This window comes from Panulirus ornatus, chromosome 69 (assembly GCF_036320965.1).
Source record: "Panulirus ornatus isolate Po-2019 chromosome 69, ASM3632096v1, whole genome shotgun sequence".
NCBI classification, from domain to species: Eukaryota; Metazoa; Arthropoda; class Malacostraca; order Decapoda; family Palinuridae; genus Panulirus; species Panulirus ornatus.
Window position 1 is genome coordinate 7,291,292 of NC_092292.1, and position 23,344 is coordinate 7,314,635.

The window sequence follows — 23,344 nt, forward strand, 5'->3', positions numbered from 1 at the left end:
GACACATATATCCTCTTGGTTAATCTTCCTCACTCATTCTCTCCATGTGCCCAAACCATTTCAAAACACCCTCTTCTGCTCTCTCAACCACACTCTTTTTATTTCCACACATCTCTCTTACCCTTACGTTACTTACTCGATCAAACCACCTCACACCACACATTGTCCTCAAACATCTCATTTCCAGCACATCCATCCTCCTGCGCACAACTCTATCCATAGCCCACGCCTCGCAACCATACAACATTGTTGGAACCACTATTCCTTCAAACATACCCATTTTTGCTTTCCGAGATAATGTTCTCGACTTCCACACATTCTTCAAGGCTCCCAGAATTTTCGCCCCCTCCCCCACCCTATGATCCACTTCCGCTTCCATGGTTCCATCCGCTGCCAGATCCACTCCCAGATATCTAAAACACTTCACTTCCTCCAGTTTTTCTCCATTCAAACTTACCTCCCAATTGACTTGACCCTCAACCCTACTGTACCTAAAAACCTTCCTCTTATTCACATTTACTCTTAACTTTCTTCTTTCACACACTTCACCAAACTCAGTCACCAGCTTCTGCAGTTTCTCACATGAATCAGCCACCAGCGCTGTATCATCAGCGAAAAACAACTGACTCACTTCCCAAGCTCTCTCATCCCCAACAGACTTCATACTTGCCCCTCTTTCCAAAACTCTTGCATTCACCTCCCTAACAACCCCATCCATAAACAAATTAAACAACCATGGAGACATCACACACCCCTGCCGCAAACCTACATTCACTGAGAACCAATCACTTTCCTCTCTTCCTACACGTACACATGCCTTACATCCTCGATAAAAACTTTTCACTGCTTCTAACAACTTGCCTCCCACACCATATATTCTTAATACCTTCCACAGAGCATCTCTATCAACTCTATCATATGCCTTCTCCAGATCCATAAATGCTACATACAAATCCATTTGCTTTTCTAAGTATTTCTCTTACGCACTTTATTTACCTCCTTCCAGAACATATATATATACGTATATATATATATATATATATATATATTCCCTGGGGATAGGGGAGAAAGAATACTTCCCACGTATTCTCTGCGTGTCGTAGAAGGCGACTAAAAGGGAAGGGAGCGGGGGGCTGGAAATCCTCCCCTCTCGTTTTTTTTTTTTTTTTTTTTTTTTTTTTTTTCCAAAAGAAGGAACAGAGGAGAGGTCCAGGTGGGGATGTTCCCTCAGGGGCCCGGTCCTCTGTTCTTGGCGCTACCTCGCTGTCGCGGGAAATGGCGAATAGTATAAAAAAAAAAAAAAAAAAAAAAAAAAAATATATATATATATATATATATATATATATATATATATATATATATATATATATATATATATATATATACATATATATCCCTGTAGATAGGGGAGAAAGAATACTTCCCACGCATTTCTCACGTGTCGTAGAAGGCGACTAAAGGGGACGGGAGCGGGGTGCTAGAAATCCTCTCCTCCTTGTATTTTAACTTTCTAAAAGGGGAAACAAAAGAAGGAGTCACGCACTGAGTGCTCATCCTCCTCAAAGGCTCAGACTGGGGTGTCTAAATGTGTGTGGATGTAACCAAGATGAGAAAAAAGGAGAGATAGGTAGTATGTTTGAGGAAAGGAACCTGGATGTTTTGGCTCTGAGTGAAACGGAGCTCAAGGGAAAAGGGGAAGAGTGATTTGGGAATGTCTTGGGAGTAAAGTCAGGGGTTAGTGAGAGGAAAAGAGCAAGGGAAGGAGTAGCACTACTCCTGAATCAGGAGTTGTGGGAGTATGTGATAGAGTGTAAGAAAGTAAATTTTAGATTGACATGGGTAAAACTGAAAGTTGATGGAGACAGATTGGTGATTATTGGTGCATATGCACATGGGCATGAGAAGAAAGATCATGAGAGGCAAGTGTTTTGGGAGCAGCTGAATGAGTGTGTTAGTGGTTTTGATGCACAAGACCGGGTTATAGTGATGAGTGATTTGAATGCAAAGGTGAGTAATGTGGCAGTTGAGGGAATAATTGGTATACATGTAGTGTTCAGTGTTGTAAATGGAAATGGTGAGGAGCTTGTAGATTTATGTGCTGAAAAAGGACTGGTGATTGGGAATACCTGGTTTAAAGAACGAGATATACATAAGTATACGTATGTAAGTAGGAGAGATGGCCAGAGAGCGTTATTGGATTACGTGTTAACTGATAGACGCACGAAAGAGAGACTTTTGGATGTTAATGTGCTGAGAGGTGCAACTGGAGGGATGTTTGATCATTATCTTGTGGAGGCGAAGGTGAAGATTTGTAGGGGTGTTCAGAAAAGAAGAGAGAATGCTGGGATGAAGAGAGTGGTGAGAGTAATTGAGCTTGGTAAAGAGACTTGTGTAAGGAAGTACCAGGAGAGACTGAGTACAGAATGGAAAAAGGTGAGAACAAAGGAGGTAAGGGGAGTGGGGGAGAAATGGGATGTCTTTAGGGAAGCAATGATGGCTTGCGCAAAAGATGCATGTGGCATGAGGAGCGTGGGAGGTGGGTTGATTAGAAAAGGTAGTTAGTGGTGGGATGAATAAGTAAGATTATTAGTGAAAGAGAAGAGAGAGGCATTTGGACTATTTTTGCAGGGAAAAAATGCAAATAAGTGGGAGAGGTATAAAAGAAAGAGGCAGGAGGTCAAGAGAAAGGTGCAAGAGGTGAAAAAGAGGGCAAATGAGATTTGGAGTGAGAGAGTATCATTAAATTTCAGGGAGAATAAAAAGATGTTTTGGAAGGAGGTAAATAAAGTGCGTAAGACAAGGGAGCAAATGGGAACTTCAGTGAAGGGGGCTAATGGGGAGGTGATAACAAGTAGTGGGGATATGAGAAGGAGATGGAGTGAGTATTTTGAAGGTTTGTTGCATGTGTTTGATGACAGATGGCAGATATAGGGTGTTTTGGTCGAAGTGGTGTGCAAAGTGAGAGGGTTATGGAGAATGATTTGGTAAATAGAGAAGAGGTAGTAAAAGCTTTGCGGAAGATGAAAGCCGGCAAGGAGGCAGATTTGGATGGTACTGCAGTGGAATTTATTAAAAAAAGGGGATGAATGTATTGTTGACTGGTTGGTAAGGTTATTTAATATATGTATGATTCATGGTGAGGTGCCTCAGGATTCGCGGAATGCTTCCATAGTGCCATTGTACAAAGGCAAAGGGGATAAGAGTGAGTGCTCAAATTACAGAGGTATAAGTTTGTTGAGTATTCCTGGTAATTTATATGGGAGGGTATTGATTGAGAGGGTGAAGGCATGTAAAGACCAAGAGGATTTATGTGTCAGAGATGGTGGGAACGAGGAGAAGTGGGAGACCAAAGTGGAGGTGGAAAAATGGAGTGAAAAAGATTTTGAGCGATCGGGGCCTGACCATGCAGAAGGATGAAAGGCGGGCAAGGAATAGAGTGAATTGGAACGGTCAATCTTTCCTCACTCATTCTCTTCATGTGACCAAACCATTTCAAAACACCCTCTTCTGCTCTCTCAACCACTCTATTTTTATTTCCACACATCTCTCTCACCCTTACAGTACTTACTCGATCAAACCACCTCACACCACATATTGTCCTCAAAATCTCATTTCCAGCACATCCACCTTCTTGCGCACAACTCTATCCATAGCCCACGCCTCGCAACCATACAACATTGTTGGAACCACCATTCCTTCAAACTTACCCATTTTTGCTATCCGAGATAATGTTCTCGACTTCCACACATTCGTCAAGGCTCCCAGAATTTTCGCCCCCTCCCCCACCATATGATCCACTTCCGCTTCCATCCTTCCATCCGCTGTCAGATCCACCCCCAGATATCTAAAACACTTTACTTCCTCCAGTTTTTCTCCATTCAAACTTACCTCCCAATTGACTTGACCCTCAACCCTACTGTACCTAATAATCTTGCTCTTATTCACATTTACTCTTAACTTTCTTCTTTCACACACTTCACCAAACTCAGGCACCAGCTTCTACAGTTTCTCGTATGAATCAGCCACCAGCGGTGTATCATCAGCGAACAACAACTGACTCACTTCCCAAGCTCTCTCACACCAACAGACTTCATACTTGCCCCTCCTTCCAAAACTCTTGCATTCACCTCCCTAACAACCCCATCCATAAACAAATTAAACAACCATGGAGACATCACACACCCTTGCCGCAAATCTACATTCACTGAGAACCAATCACTTTCCTTTCTTCCTACACGTAAACATGCCTTACATCCTCGATAAAAACTTTTCACTTCTTCTAACAACTTGCCTCCCACACCATATATTCTTAGTACCTTCCACAGAGCATCTCTATCAACTCTATCATATGCCTTCTCCAGATGCATAAATGCTACATACAAATCCGTCTGCTTTTCTAAGAATTTCTCACATACATTCTTCAAAGCAAACACCTGATCCACACATCCTCTATCACTTCTGAGAGCACATTGCTCTTCCCCAGTGTGATGCTCTGTACATGCCTTTACCCTCTCAATCATTACCCTCCCATATAATTTACCAGGAATACTCAACAAACTTATGCCTCTGTAATTTGAGCACTCACTCTTATCCCCTTTGCCTTTGTACAATGGCACTATGCACACATTCCGCCAATCATCAGGCACCTCACAATGAATCATACGTACATTAAATAACCTTACCAACCAGTCAACAATTCAATCACCACCTTCTTTAATAAATTCCACTGCAATACCATCCAAACCTGCTGCCTTGCCGGCTTTCATCTTCCGCAAAGCTTTTACTACCTCTTCTCTGTTTACCAAATCATTTTCCCTAACCCTCTCTCTTTGCACACCACCTCGACCAAACACCCTATATTTGCCACTCTATCATCAAACACATTCAACAAACCTTCAAAATACTCACTCCATCTCCTTCTCACATCACCATTACTTGTTATCGCCTTCCCATTGGCCCACTTCACAGAAGTTCCCATTTGCTCCCTTGTCTCACGCACTTTATTTACCTCCTTCCAGAACATCTTTTTATTCTCCCTAAGATTTAATGATACCATCTCACCCTAACTCTCATTTGCCCTCTTTTCACCTCTTGCACCTTTCTCTTGACCTCCTGTCTCCTGAGGGGGTGAGGGTGTTGTTATTCCACTTGTGGCGAGGTGGCGATGGGAATGAATAAAGGCAGACAGTATGAATTGTGTACCATTGTATATATGTATATGTTTGTGTGTTAATATATATGTGTACATTGAGATGCATAGGTATGTATATTTGCGTGTGTGGATGTGTATGTATATATATGTGTATGTGGGTGGGTTGGACCATTCTTTCGTCTGTTTCCTTGCCCTACCTCGCTAACGCGGGAGACAGGGACAAAGCATAATAAATAAATATATAAGCATATATGTACATATATATATATATATATATATATATATATATATATATATATATATATATATATATATATATATATATATATATATATATTTTATTATTATTATTATTATACTTTGTCGCTGTCTCCCGCGTTTGCGAGGTAGCGCAAGGAAACAGACGAAAGAAATGGCCCAACCCACCCCCATACACATGTATATACATACGTCCACACACGCAAATATACATACCTACACAGCTTTCCATGGTTTACCCCAGACGCTTCACATGCCTTGATTCAATCCACTGACAGCACGTCAACCCCTGTATACCACATCGCTCCAATTCACTCTATTCCTTGCCCTCCTTTCACCCTCCTGCATGTTCAGGCCCCGATCACACAAAATCTTTTTCGCTCATCTTTCCACCTCCAATTTGGTCTCCCTCATCTCCTCGTTCCCTCCACCTCCGACACATATATCCTCTTGGTCAATCTTTCCTCACTCATTCTCTCCATGTGCCCAAACCACTTCAAAACACCCTCTTCTGCTCTCTCAACCACGCTCTTTTTATTTCCACACATCTCTCTTACCCTTACGTTACTCACTCGATCAAACCACCTCACACCACACATTGTCCTCAAACATCTCATTTCCAGCACATCCATCCTCCTGCGCACAACTCTATCCATAGCCCACGCCTCGCAACCATACAACATTGTTGGAACCACTATTCCTTCAAACATACCTATTTTTGCTTTCCGAGATAATGTTCTCGACTTCCACACATTCTTCAAGGCCCCCAGAATTTTCGCCCCCTCCCCCACCCTATGATCCACTTCCGCTTCCATGGTTCTATCCGCTGCCAGATCCACTCCCAGATATCTAAAACTCTTCACTTCCTCCAGTTTTTCTCCATTCAAACTCACCTCCCAATTGACTTGACCCTCAACCCTACTGTACCTAATAACCTTGCTCTTATTCACATTTACTCTTAACTTTCTTCTTCCACACACTTTACCAAACTCAGTCACCAGCTTCTGCAGTTTCTCACATGAATCAGCCACCAGCGCTGTATCATCAGCGAACAACAACTGACTCACTTCCCAAGCTCTCTCATCCCCAACAGACTTCATACTTGCCCCTCTTTCCAAAACTCTTGCATTTACCTCCCTAACAACCCCATCCATAAACAAATTAAACAACCATGGAGACATCACACACCCCTGCCGCAAACCTACATTCACTGAGAACCAATCACTTTTCTCTCTTCCTACACGTACACATGCCTTACATCCTCGATAAAAACTTTTCACTGCTTCTAACAACTTTCCTCCCACACCATATATTCTTAATACCTTCCACAGAGCATCTCTATCAACTCTATCATATGCCTTCTCCAGATCCATAAATGCTACATACAAATCCATTTGCTTTTCTAAGTATTTCTCACATACATTCTTCAAAGCAAACACCTGATCCACACATCCTCTACCACTTCTGAAACCACACTGCTCTTCCCCAATCTGATGCTCTGTACATGCCTTCACCCTCTCAATCAATACTCTCCCATATAATTTACCAGGAATACTCAACAAACTTATACCTCTGTAATTTGAGCACTCACTCTTATCCCCTTTGCCTTTGTACAATGGCAGTATGCACGCATTCTGCCAATCCTCAGGTACCTCACCATAAATTATATATATATATATATATATATATATATATATATATATATATATATATATATATATATATATATATATATATAAATATTCTTTTTTTATAGTATTCGCTATTTTCCGCGCTAGCGAGGTAGTGTTAAGTACAAAGGACTGAGCATTTGAGGGAACATCCTCACTTGGCCCCCTTCTCTCTCCTTCTTTTGGAAAATGAAAAACGAGAGGGGAGGATTTCCAGTCCCACGCTCCCATCCCTTTTAGTCGCCTTGTACGACACATAGGGAATACGTGGGAAGTATTCTTTCTCCTCTATCCCCTGGGATAGGGGATATATATATATATATATATATATATATATATATATATATATATATATATATATATATATATATATATATATATATATATATATATATATATATATATATATATATATATATATTCATTTTTATTTATTTTGCTTTGTCGCTGTCTCCCGCGTTTGCGAGGTAGCGCAAGGAAACAGACGAAAGAAATGGCCCAACCCACCCCCATACACGATGTATATACATACATGTCCACACACGCAAATATACATACCTATATATCTTAATGTACACATATATGTACACACACAGACACATACATATATATCCATGCACACAATTCACACTGTCTGCCTTTATTCATTCCCATCACCACCTCACCACACATGGAATACCATCCCCCTCCCCCCTCATGTGTGCGAGGTATCATTAGGAAAAGACAACAAAGGCCCCATTCGTTCACACTCAGTCTCTACCTGTTATGCAATAATGCCCGAAACCACAGCTCCCTTTCCACATCCAGGCCGCACACAACTTTCCATGGTTTACCCCAGCCGCTTCACATGCCCTGATTCAATCCACTGAGAGCACGTCAACCCCGGTATACCATATCGATCCAATTCACTCTATTCCTTGCCCGCCTTTCACCCTCCTGCATGTTCAGGCCCCGATCACACAAAATCTTTTTCACTCCATCTTTCCACCTCCAATTTGGTCTCCCACTTCTCCTCGTTCCCTCCACCTCCTACACATATATCCTCTTGGTCAATCTTTCCTCACTCATTCTCTCAATGTGCCCAAACCATTTCAAAACACCCTCTTCTGCTCTCTCAACCACGCTCTTTTTATTTCCACACATCTCTCTTACCCTTACATTACTTACTCGATCAAACCACCTCACACAACACATTGTCCTAAAACATCTCATTTCCAGCACATCCACCCTCCTGCGCACAACTCTATCCATAGCCCACGCCTCGCAACCATACAACATTGTTGGAACCACTATTCCTTCAAACATACCCATTTTTGCTTTCCGAGATAATGTTCTCGACTTCCACACATTCTTCAAGGCTCCCAGGATTGTCGCCCCCTCCCACACCCTATGATTCACTTCCGCTTCCATGGTTCCACCGGCTGCCAGATCCACTCCCAGATATCTAAAACACTTTACTTCCTCCAGTTTTTCTCCATTCAAACTTACCTCCCAATTGACTTGACCCTCAACCCTACTGTACCTAATAACCTTGCTCTTATTCACATTTACTCTTAACTTTCTTCTTTCACACACTTTACCAAACTCAGTCACCAGCTTCAGCAGTTTCTCACATGAATCAGCCACCAGCGCTTTGTCATCAGCGAACAACAACTGACTCACTTCCCAAGCTCTCTCATCCACAACAGACTTCATACTTGCCCCTCTTTCCAAAACTCTTGCATTCACCTACCTAACAACCCCATCCATAAACAAATTAAACAACCATGGAGACATCACACACCCCTGCCGTAAACCTACATTCACTGAGAACCAATCACTTTCCTCTCTTCTTACACGTACACATGCCTTACATCCTCGATAAAAACTTTTCACTGCTTCTAACAACTTGCCTCCCACACCATATATTCTTAATACCTTCCACAGAGCATCTCTATCAACTCTATCATATGCCTTCTCCAGATCCATAAATGCTACATACAAATCCATTTGCTTTTCTAAGTATTTCTCACATACATTCTTCAAAGCAAACACCTGATCCACACATCCTCTACCACTTCTGAAACCACATTGCTCTTCCCCAATCTGATGCTCTGTACATGCCTTCACCCTGTCATTCAATACCCTCCCATATAATTTCCCAGGAATACTCAACAAACTTATACCTCTGTAATTTGAGCACTCACTCTTACTCCCCTTTGCCTTTGTACAATAGCACTATGCAAGCATTCCGCCAATCCTCAGACACCTCACCATGAGTCATACATACATTAAATAACCTTACCAACCAGTCAGCAATACAGTCACCCCCTTTTTTAATAAATTCCACTGCAATACCATCCAAACCTGCTGCCTTGCCGGCTTTCATCTTCCGTAAAGCTTTTACTACCTCTTCTCTGTTTCCCAAATAATTTTCCCTAACCCTCTCACTTTGCACACCACCTCGACCAAAACACCCTATATCTGCTACTCTATCACAAACACATTCAACAAACCTTCAAAATACTCACTCCATCTCCTTCTCACATCACCACTACTTGTTATCACCTCCACATTTGCGCCCTTCACTGAAGTTCCCATTTACTCCCTTGTCTTACGCACTTTATTTACCTCCTTCCAGAACATCTTTTTATTCTCCCTAAAATTTAATGATACTCTCTCACCCCAACTCTCATTTGCCCTCTTTTTCACCTCTTGCACCTTTCTCTTGACCTTCTGTCTCTTTTATACATCTCCCACTCAATTTCATTTTTTCCCTGCAAAAATCGTCCAAATGCCTCTCTCTTCTCTTTCACTAATAATCTTACTTCTTCATCCCACTACTCACTACCCTTTCTAATCAACCCACCTCCCACTCTTCTCATGCCACAGGCATCTTTTGCGCAATCCATCACTGATTCCCTAAATACATCCCATTCCTCCCCCACTCCCCTTACTTCCATTGTTCTCATCTTTTTCCATTCTGTACTCAGTCTCTCCTGGTACTTCCTCACATAAGTCTCCTTCCCAAGCTCACTTACTCTCACCACCCTCTTCACCCCAACATTCACTCTTCTTATCTGAATACCCATACAAATCTTCACCTTAGCTTCCACAAGATAATGATCAGACATCCCTCCAGTTGCACCTCTCAGCACATTGACATCCAAAAGTCTCTCTTTCGCGCGCCTGTCAATTAACACGTAATCCAATAACGTTCTCTGGCCATATCTCCTACTTACATACGTATACTTATGTATATCTCGCTTTTTAAACCAGGTATTCCCAATCACCAGTCCTTTTTCAGCACATAAATCTACAAGCTCTTCACCACTTCCATTTACAACACTGAACACCCCATGTATACCAATTGTTCCCTCAGCTGCCACATTGCTCACCTTTGTATTCAAGTTACCCATCACTATAACCCGGTCTCGTGCACCAAAACCACTAACACACTCATTCAGCTGCTCCCAAAACACTTGCTTCTCTTATATATATATATGTATATATATATATATATATATATATATATATATATATATATATATATATATATATATATATATATATATATATATATATATATATATATATATATATATATATATATATATATATATATATATATATATATATATATATATATATATATATATATATATATATATATATATATATATATATATATATATATATGCTCATAGAATTGAATACAACGGTATATTTAGGGATTTTGATCTTTCTTAGGTTCTCTTCTTTTGTATGTATTTATCTACCATTAGGTGCTTGCTCGAACATCAGGGCTCCAAAGTTATCTATTTCATGTTAATCAAGGTTCTGCCTTCAGAGAGGCATCATCAGGAATCTATAAAAAAGAGGAAAAAACTGTGTCACAGAACTTGTATATGATATACAAAATGCAAACAAAATATATTCAAGAAACATACCTTGAAAGAAAGCAGTATCTATTTCATAAAACTTAGATTAAACACTAAAAGCGAAACAAATTGACAATATCATGCAAGGTAATAAAACTCTTTTCAACGTACTCTATGTAATTTTGTTGTGAATAGGTTTTACATAAAATAATTCCTAACTCTTGAGAATATAGGAACGTAAAATGTGTTTGAGGAAAGTCTCACGCAATCTTGTCAGGTCGAGTTGGGTGAGGAATAAATTAATTCCACTTTAATTGTAGATTAATGGAGATTAATTAACATTCCCGAGACGTGTGTTTCAGGAGGGTTGGGGAGGCAGAATGCGCTAGGCAGAGAGAGTCTTAGGTGGGATGGAGGTGTCAGGGGCAGGATGAGTGAGGGAGGGAACATTGAAATGTATGTGTCGTTAGGAGACTATGGCGTATAAAGAGGAAACGATAGCAGAGAGATGGATGAAATGGTGGAATGAGGTGTGAGAGGACGGGTTGGATTGACTGAAGACCGGTAGGGAAGGATAGAAAGTGGATATATGAAGATGAGGGAGTAAGTGACCGCGCAGCGAAAGGGAGGTAGCAGGTAGTGTTTGTGAGAAAGAGCTAATTAGATAATGAGTTTTGAGGGTCAGGAAAGTGAGGGATGGAGGAAGGACACAATGGCAGTTTATTGATATGGTATGCATGAGGGAGAATGAGAGGGTATTAAGTCTTGAGGAGAATATATTAAACGGGGGGCTACAGACGAGTCGGATATGAAAGTGGCTAGGCTATTTGCGGGAGGGTTCAGTTTCCGAGGAACAATTAGAATGTTTACGATACATTGAGTTGTAGAGCATGGTGAAGGTTATTTCTATTAAAGAAGGTATCACTTCAAGGAAAACGGAACCCTTATGAGCAACGATTAATTAAGGGCAATGATAACAGTTCTTTCAATCAGTCAAGAACCTTTCATTAAGAGTAGACTAAGTGACATCTGGGAAAGGTAATGCAATATCAACTTTCAGTACATCACTGCAGTGAGCCTGATCCAAGATCATGAGTATCCTTCAAGAACTTGTCCGAGTTCATATAGCTCCTAGGTACTAGACAGCATCCAGCAGTCTTCCACTCCTGAAGAGATGCTCCACATCACATCGGAACTCACTTTCTTAGGCAACCTGTTAGATGTATTGCAAAATTCTTCCTCATACATCGAAAGTCGCCGGCCATCTATCAACATACAGATAGAAAATCCTCAAGAACGGCAATAAGGATCCTACAAATCCTACCTCAAGAGAAACCATCAGGGCCTGGCATAAACCCCTCCAATTTAGCAACACTTCCCTTGCAGTACCAGCTAGGATTAGCAGGTCCTTACTTCTTCCCTTATCAAGGAACTACTCGCATAACCGTTGGATGAAAGCCTAGTTCTCATTCCTTATCAGGGAACGAATCTTACAAAACTAGTATTCAAAGTCATCCCATCATTAGGGCTCTAGTAGACTGAAAGACAGACGACGGCTACACCACTCAGTTACACTCCAGCAACTATAAATATTGCCACGGGTCAGGTTCAAAAGAGAAACATTCGTCACATCCACCAATTGACAATACTGACATCTTCACAGAAGTGTCTACCTGTTAACTGTAAACTTTCATTGATCAGAAGCTTTGAAATGCTGTTTTTGCCTCTCCGTCTCGGTCTACCTGAGGTTTCGCTGTGTTAGACTGCAACAGATTATCGATATCAATCCCACCTAGGGTCCGTTCATCAAGAACTCTTTAACCGACCAGACCATACGTGTTAACATTTTTTTCGCCTTAAAGATTCCACTTTGTTCAAATTAGTTTTTCTGTATACGAAATAAGTAAATTAGTGGCATCAGACCCATTATCATGGCAACACTCTTAGCCATCTAGTGGCAAGGTGGCTGTCAGAAACGTTAGAGCTGAGGCAGCCACTTTGCGTGGGACCATAGCTACATCACTTAGGGAGCTCATTGGGTTTCAAAGCAGCAGCCCCTTCTGCAGACTCCTACGTTCATAATTATACCCGTTGTAAAGCTTTGAGAACATTAGCATTTAAGAGCGCGTTCAAACTTGTGATCACAAACACTATTACTGTACAAATTCATTAGTACGTTTCCTCCCTCCTTCCTTTCGTTCACATGTGCAACAGTATATCATCGACTTTACTTTTTCATTGTGAGTATGAAGTTGTTTGAACTTTAGGGATCTAGACGGATGACTTTTCTCTCTCCTCTATTTTGGTTAGTTTTCAAAACAATCATAGACATGTTTGATTATATGACTTTCTGATTCTTGGATAATAGCAGGCAATAGAGTGCTGTCTTACTCTTTTAACAGGCCTTCAGGAATCAAGGGGATTCTTTCCTAACTATTCAAAAAGCGAGAGGTAATGGAAAAACACGAGGCTAGAGCAGAGTCTTTATTCTAGACTTATCCACGCAAGGTCTTCCCCAAGTAGAAGAATACATCAAAGAACCATAAAATCTCTATACTTAAGTGCTTTGTTCCCCATCAGGCTGGAATTCTACCGTTTGGTTCGCATTCTTTCATTGGTTAGACTGGTCTGTTACCTCTACCCTCGTTGACCGTTTACATAGTGCAGTATGACCTGATATCTCGTTGTAACTGACAAAGTCCTACCTGCTATTTGTTTAATCTTACTTTCGATTGTGCACTGCTTCTAGAGCATTCCATGAACACCTCTCTAACATATGATATAAAACCATGGTTTCGCCCCACATCGGTAGATTCCCTTTCTCATCCACGTATAACACGGCAACATTTGAGATCATTCGACTTTATCGGGTGCCTTAAATTTCCTTTGAGTTTCTTTTTCTTCGAACCCTTGCTCTGTTTCACCAAAATACGCTAGCTGGCATTCATTTCAGGGGACTTTATAAACACCACTTGTGTTACTGGTAGCTGTCTTGTCCATTTCATTTTCGTTTTGACATCCCCGGCTTTTCTTTCAGATATTCCAGCAGTGCTCACCACCCTATCCCCTATAAAGAAAATTTCAATGACTTGTCAGGCAGCACTGGAAACCTGTAAAGTCTACCAGAAGGACAATTCTAATCACTATCTTTCAGCCCACAGAGACTGGACAGAGTAAGGTGCTATCATAAGGTTCTCCCTCAGGGAACACCTGGAATAGGGAACGAATCATGTGATAAAAGTTTTTCTGAAGTTGGGTCACCCCAAGGGTCAGCTCACTAGATTTCAAAGCAAAGCGAGGATTATAAGGGAAGGAAAAATACAGATTAACGAATGGGAAAATATAGAAGGGAACAAGTTGGCAAGAAATAGGTTCTTAGCGTCAAAACAAGTGTGGTTTATATAATTCCCTGCATCGGATGCCAACAAGACTATTTCGGTGAAATAACGCGTGGGTTAAAAGGAAGACTGACGGAAACACAAGGGAAAATTAAGGAATCATAGACCGTCGAATGCTTTCATAGCACGCTTGTATGTTTTACTAATTGGAGAACTCTGGTGCTCTATGATAGGGTAGAAAGGAGTTCGACAAAGTCTCTTGGAACATTACATATGAGAATCAAATATTCCATATGTGACTGATCCCACTTTCTCAGTTGGGAGAACACTTCAGGCCATAATGCAATACGTGAATGATCAAAGTTGAGAAGGGCGAGAATAGCTAACCAATCAAGTCAACAGGAAAACGAAAACAAAACACCCAGATGTTACTTGAAGAAGACCCTGTGTCAATGCCTAAGGAAATTGTCCCAGTTCTGACCTTGTATTTCTGTATCTCCTCAAGGTATGTTGGGATTTAAATAACTATGCCAAGTACTGGCACCTGATGAGGTGGAATGTCTCAACGAAACAAGCCGTGCCACAGAATGGCCCAACCCACCCACATTCGCATTTATACATACCTACACATTTCAACATAGACATACATATACATAAACAGACATATACATATATACACATGTACATATTGATACATGCTGTATTTATCCATTCCCACCGCCACCCCACCACACATGAAATGACACCCCCTTCCCCCTTCGTCCGCGAGGTAGAGCCAGGAAACAACAAAGGCCACATTCGTTCACACTCAGTCTCTAGCTGTCATGTGTAATGCACCGAAACTACAGCTCCCTTTCCACATCCAGGCCCCACAGAATCTTCCATGGTTTACCTCAGACACTTCACATGCCCTGGTTCAATCCATTAACAGTACGTCGACCCCGGTATATGACATCGTTCCAATTCACTCTATTCCTTGCAAGCCTTTCATCCTCCTGTATGCTCAAGCCCTGATCGCTCAAAATCTTTTTCACTTCATCCTTTCACCTCCAGTTTGGCCTCCCACTTCTTGTTCCCTCCACCTCTGGCACATATATCCTTTTTGTCAATCTTTCCTCACTCATTCTCTCCATGTGGCCAAACCATGTCAATGCACCCTTTTCTGCTCTCTCAACCACACCCATTTTATTACCACATATCCCTCTTACCCTTTCATTACTTACTCGATCAAACTACCTCACACCACATATTGTCCTCAAACATATCATTTCCAGCACATCCACCATCCTCCGCACAACTCTATCTATAGCCCACTCCTCGCAACCATATAACATTGTTGGAACCACTATTTCTTCAAACATACCCATTTTTGCTTTCCATGATAATGTTTTCGCCTTCCACACATTCTTCAACGCTTCCAGAACTTTCGCCCCCTCCCCCACCCTGTAACTCACTTCCGCTTCCATGGTTCCATCCGCTTCCAAATCCACTCCCAGATATCTAAACACTTCACTTCCTCCAGTTTTTCTCTATTCAAACTCACCTCCCAATTCACTTGTCTCAGCCCTACTGTACCTAATAACCATGCTCTTATTTACCTTTTCTCTCAGCATTCTTCTTCCACACACTTTACTATACTCAGTCACTAAGTTCTGCAGTTTCTCACCAGAATCAGCCACCAGCGGTGTATCATCAGCGAAACACAACTGCCTCACTTACCAAGCCCTCTCATCCACAACAGACTGTATACTTGCCCCTCTCTCCAAAACTCTTTTATTCACCTCCCTAACAACGCTATCCATAGACAAACTAAACAACCATGGAGACATGTCGCACTCCTGCCACAAACCGACATTCACTGGGAACCAATCACTTTCCTATCTTCCTACATGTACACATGCCTTACAACCTCGATAAAAACTTCTCACTACTTAAAGCAACTTGCCATACACACCAAATACAATTAATACCTTCCACAGAGCATCTCTATATACTATCTATTTATTCATTATACTTTGTCGCTGTCTCCCGCGTTAGCGAGGTAGCGTAAGGAAACAGACGAAAGAATGGGGCCTGGATGTGGAAAGGGAGCTGTGGTTTCGGGCATTATTGCATGACAGCTAGAGACTGAGTGTGAACGAATGGGGCTTTTGTTGTCTTTTCCTAACGCTACCTCGCACACATGATGTGGGAGGGGGATGTTATTCCATGTGTGGCGAGGTGGCGATGGGAATGAATAAAGGCAGACAGTGTGAATTGTGTGCATGTGTTTATATGCATGTCTTTGTGTGTGTATATATATATATATATGAGTACATTGAGATGTATGGGTATGTATATTTGCGTGTGTGGACGTGTATGTATATACATGTGTATGGGGGTGGATTCCTTGCGCTACCTCGCAAACGCGGGAGATAGCGACAAAGTAAAATAATGATAATAATACGTATATATATATATATATATATATATATATATATATATATATATATATATATATATATATATATATATATATATATATATATATATATATAAATATATATATATATGGATGTGTTGGAAATGAGATGTTTGAAGGCAATATGTGGTGTGAGGTGGCTCAATCGAGTAAGTAACGAAACGGAAAGAGAAATATATGGTATATATATATATATATATATATATATATATATATATATATATATATATATATATATATATATATGTATACGAAGGACGTGCATAGGAACATACAAATCTCCAACAGCCAGGATCGAACCCGCGACCCATGTGCAACAGACGGGACCGCTACTGGTAGGCTAAGATCGCCCCTGATAGTGAAATGACTATTGGAATGTTATGTACTCGAATACCTTCGTCTCACGTTGAAGCACAACGGGGTCTACACCGGTCATTTCCAATCAGGCTGTAGAACGCAGAGGTATATGAATATGAACAAAGTGCATACGAACAGGCACCTTCATAGAACATACAAACCTCCAACAGCCAGGATCGATCCCGGAACACTGTGAAACAGGTGGGAGCGCTACCGCTAGGCTAATATCGCCCCTAATGGGGAAATGACCCTTCGTCCCACGTCTGTGAGCAACAGGGTCTACACCTGATATGTATGTATGTATATATATATATATATTTTTTTTTTTTCTTTTTTTTTATTATACTTTGTCGCTGTCTCCCGCTTTTGCGAGGTAGCGCAAGGAAACAGACGAAAGAAATGGCCCAACCCCCCCCCATACACATGTATATACATACGTCCACACACGCAAATATACATACCTACACAGCTTTCCATGGTTTACCCCAGACGCTTCACATGCCTTGATTCAATCCACTGACAGCACGTCAACCCCGTTATACCACATCGCTCCAATTCACTCTATTCCTTGCCCTCCATTCACCCTCCTGCATGTTTAGGCCCCGATCACACAAAATCTTTTCACTCCATCTTTCCACCTCCAATTTGGTCCCCTCTTCTCCTCGTTCCCTCCACCTCCGACACATATATCCTCTTGGTCAATCTTTCCTCACTCAATCTCTCCATGTGCCCAAACCACTTCAAAACACCCTCTTCTGCTCTCTCAACCACGCTCTTTTTATTTCCACACATCTTTCTTACCCTTACGTTACTCACTCGATCAAACCACCTCACACCATACATTGTCCTCAAACATCTCATTTCCAGCACATCCATCCTCCTGCGCACAACTCTATCCATAGCCCACGCCTCGCAACCATACAACATTGTTGGAACCACTATTCCTTCAAACATACCCATTTTTGCTTTCCGAGATGATGTTCTCGACTTCCACACATTCTTCAAGGCCCCCAGAATTTTCGCCCCCTCCCCCACCCTATGATCCACTTCCGCTTCCATGGTTCCATCCGCTGACAGATCCACTCCCAGATATCTAAAACACTACACTTCCTCCAGTTTTTCTCCATTCAAACTCACCTCCCAATTGACTTGACCCTCAACACTACTGTACCTAATAACCTTGCTCTTATTCACATTTACTCTTAACTTTCTTCTTCCACACGCTTTACCAAACTCAGTCACCAGCTTCTGCAGTTTCTCATATGAATCAGCCACCAGCGCTGTATCATCAGCGAACAACAACTGACTCACTTCCCAAGCTCTCATCCCCAACAGACTTCATACTTGCCCCTCTTTCCAAAACTCTTGCATTTACCTCTCTAACAACCCCATCCATAAACAAATTAAACATCCATGGAGACATCACACACCCCTGCCGCAAACCTACATTCACTGAGAACCAATCACTTTCCTCTCTTCCTATATGTACACATCCTTATATCCTCGATAAAAACTTTTCACTGCTTCTAACAACTTTCCTCCCACACCATATATTCTTAATACCTTCCACAGAGCATCTCTATCAACTCTATCATATGCCTTCTCCAGATCCATAAATGCTACATACAAATCCATTTGCTTTTCTAAGTATTTCTCACATACATTCTTCAAAGCAAACACCTGATCCACACATCCTCTACCACTTCTGAAACCACACTGCTCTTCCCCAATCTGATGCTCTGTACATGCCTTCACCCTCTCAATCAATACCCTCCCATATAATTTACCAGGAATACTAACAAACTTATACCTCTGCAATTTGAGCACTCACTCTTATCCCCTTTGCCTTTGTACAATAGCACTATGCACGCATTCCGCCAATCCTCAGGCACCTTACCATGAGTCATACATACATTAAATAACCTTACCAACCAGTCAACAATACAGTCACCGCCTTTTTTAATAAATTCCACTGCAATACCATCCAAACCTGCTGCCTTGCCGGCTTTCATCTTCCGCAAAGCTTTCACTACCTCTTCTCTGTTTACCAAATCATTTTCCCTAACCCTCTCACTTTGCACACCACCTCGACCAAAACACCCTATATCTGCCACTCTATCATCAAACACATTCAACAAACCTTCAAAATACTCACTCCATATCCTTCTCCCATCACCACTACTTGTTATCACCTCCCCATTTGCGCCCTTCACTGAAGTTCCCATTTGCTCCCTTGTCTTACGCAATTTATTTACCTCCTTCCAGAACATCTTTTTATTCTCCCTAAAATTTAATGATACTCTCTCACCCCAACTCTCATTTGCCCTTTTTTTCACATCTTGCACCTTTCTCTTGACCTCCTGTCTCTTTCTTTTATACATCTCCCACTCAATTGCATCTTTTCCCTGCAAAAATCGTCCAAATTCCTCTCTCTTCTCTTTCACTAATACTCTTACTTCTTCATCCCACCACTCACTACACTTTCTAATCAACCCACCTCCCACTCTTCTCATGCCACAAGCATCTTTTGCGCAATCCATCACTGAGGCAAGTGTTTTGGGAGCAGCTGAATGAGTGTGTTAGTGGTTTTGATGCACGAGACCGGGTTATAGTGATGGGTGATTTTAATGCAAAGGTGAGTAATGTGGCAGTTGAGGGAATAATTGGTATACATGGGGTGTTCAGTGTTGTAAATGGAAATGGTGAAGAGCTTGTAGATTTATGTGCTGAAAAAGGACTGATGATTGGGAATACCTGGTTTAAAAAGCGAGATATACATAAGTATACTTATGTAAGTAGAAGAGATGGCCAGAGAGCGTTATTGGATTACGTGTTAATTGACAGGCGTGCGAAAGAGAGACTTTTGGATGTTAATGTGCTGAGAGGTGCAACTGGAGGGATGTCTGATCATTATCTTGTGGAGGCTAAGGTGAAGATTTGTATGGGTTTTCAGAAAAGATGAGTGAATGTTGGGGTGAAGAGGGTGGTGAGAGTGAGTGAGCTTGGGAAGGAGACCTGTGTGAGGAAGTACCAGGAGAGACTGAGTACAGAATGGAAAAAGGTGAGAATAATGGAAGTAAGGGGAGTGGGGGAGGAATGGGATGTATTTAGGGAATATATATATATATATGCCTTGATTCAATCCACTGACAGCACGTCAACCCCGGTATACAACATCGCTCCAATTCACTCTATTCCTTGCCCTCCTTTCTCCCTCCTGCATGTTCAGGCCCCGATCACACAAAATCTTTTTCACTCCATCTTTCCACCTCCAATTTGGTCTCCCTCTTCTACTCGTTCCCTACACCTTCGACACATATATCCTCTTGGTCAATCTTTCCTCACTCATTCTCTCCATGTGCCCAAACCATTTCAAAACACCCTCTTCTGCTTTCTCAACCACGCTCTTTTTATTTCCACACATCTCTCTTACCCTTACGTTACTTACTCGATCAAACCAACTCACACCACACATTGTCCTCAAACATCTCATTTCCAGCACATCCATCCTCCTGCGCACAACTCTATCCATAGCCCACGCCTCGCAACCATACAACATTGTTGGAACCACTATTCCTTCAAACATACCCATTTTTGCTTTCCGAGATAGTGTTCTCGACTTCCACACATTCTTCAAGGCTCCCAGAATTTTCGCCCCCTCCCCCACCCTATGATCCACTTCCGCTTCCATGGTTCTATCCGCTGCCAGATCCACTCCCAGATATCTAAAACACTTCACTTCCTCCAGTTTTTCTCCATTCAAACTCACCTCCCAATTGACTTGACCCTCAACCCTACTTTACCTAATAACCTTGCTCTTATTCACATTTACTCTTAACTTTCTTCTTTCACACACTTTACCAAACTCAGTCACCAGCTTCTGCAGTTTCTCACATGAATCAGCCACCAGCGCTGTATCATCAGCGAACAACAACTGACTCACTTCCCAAACTCTCTCATCCCCAACAGACTTCATACTTGCCCCTCTTTCCAAAACTCTCGCATTCACCTCCCTAACAACCCCATCCATAAACAAATTTAACAACCATGGAGACATCACACACCCCTGCCGCAAACCTACATTCACTGAGAACCAATCACTTTCCTCTCTTCTTACACGTACACATGCCTTACATCCTCGATAAAAACTTTTCACTGCTTCTAACAACTTGCCTCCCACACCATATATCCTTAATACCTTCCACAGAGCATCTCTATCAACTCTATCATAAGCCTTCTCCAGATCCATAAATGCTACATACAAATCCATTTGCTTTTCTAAGTATTTCTCACATACATTCTTCAAAGCAAACACCTGATCCACATTTCCTCTACCACTTCTGAAACCACACTGCTCTTCCCCAATCTGATGCTCTGTACATATATATATATATATATATATATATATATATATATATATATATATATATATATATATATATATATATATATATATATATATATATATATATACATACATATATATATATATATATATATATATATATATATATATATATATACATATATATATATATATATATATATATATATATATATATATATATATATATATATATATATATATATACATATATATATATATATATATATATATATATATATATATATATATATATATATATATATATATATATATATATATATATTTCTTTTTTCTTTCTTTCAAACTATTCGCCATTTCCCGCATTAGCAAGGTAGCGTTAAGAACAGAGGACTGGGCCTCTGACGGAATATCCTCACCTGGCCCCTTTTCTGTTCCTTCCTTTGAAAAAAAAAAAAAAAAAAAAAAAGAGGGGAGGATATATATATATATATATATATATATATATATATATATATATATATATATATATATATGTATATATATATATATATATGTATGTATATATATATATATATATATATATATATATATATATATATATATATATATATATATATATATATATATATATATACATACATATATATATATATATATACATATATATATATATATATATATATATATATATATATATATATATATATATATATATATTTTTTTTTTTTTTTTTTTTTCATACTATTCGCCATTTCCCGCGGTAGCGAGGTAGCTTTAGGAACAGAGGACTGAGCCTTTGAGGGAAATCCCCACTTGGCCCCCATCTCTGTTCCTTCCTTTGGAAAATCAAAAATGAGAGGGGAGGATTTCCAGCCCCCCGCTCCCTTCCCTTTTAGTCGCCTTTTACGACACGCAGGGAATACATGGGAAGTATATATATATATATATATATATATATATATATATATATATATATATATATATATATATGTTTTTTTTTTTTTTTTTTTAATTTTCCAAAAGAAGGAACAGAGAAGAGGTCCAGGTGAGGATATTCCCTCAAAGGCCCAGTCCTCTGTTCTTAACGCTACCTCGCTATCGCGGGAAATAGCGAATAGTATGAAAAAAAAAAAAATATACGTGTGTATATATATATATATATATATATATATATATATATATATATATATATATATATATATATATATATATATATATATATATATATATATATAAGAGGACAAATGAGAGTTGGGGTGAGAGAGTATCATTAAATTTCAGGGAGAATAAAAAGTTGTTTTGGAAGGAGGTAAATAAAGTGCGGAAGACAAGGGAGCAAATGGGAACTTCAGTGAAGGGGGCTAATGGGGTGGTGATAACAGGTAGTGGTGATGAGAAGGAGGTGGAGTTAGTATGTTTGAAGGTTTGTTGAATGTGTTTGATGATAGAGTGGCTGATATAGGGTGTTTCGGTCGAGGTGGTGTGCAAAGTGAGAGAGTTAGGGAAAATGATTTGGTAAATACAGAAGAGGTAGTAAAAGCTTTATGGAAGATGAAAGCCGGCAAGGCAGCAGGTTTGGATGGTATTGCAGTGGAATTTGTTAAAAAAAGGGGTGACTGTATTGTTGACTGGTTGGTAAGGTTATTTAATGTCTGTATGATTCATGGTAAGGTGCTTGAGGATTGGAGGAATGCTTGCATAGTGCCATTGTACAAAGGCAAAGGGGATAAGAGTGAGTGCTCAAATTACAGAGGTATAAGTGATTGGTTCTCAGTGAATGTAGGTTTGCGGCAGGGGTGTGTGATGTCTCCATGGTTGTTTGATTTGTTTATGGATGGGGTTGTTAGGGAGGTGAATACAAGAGTTTTGGCAAGAGGGGCAAGTATGAAGTCTGTTGGGG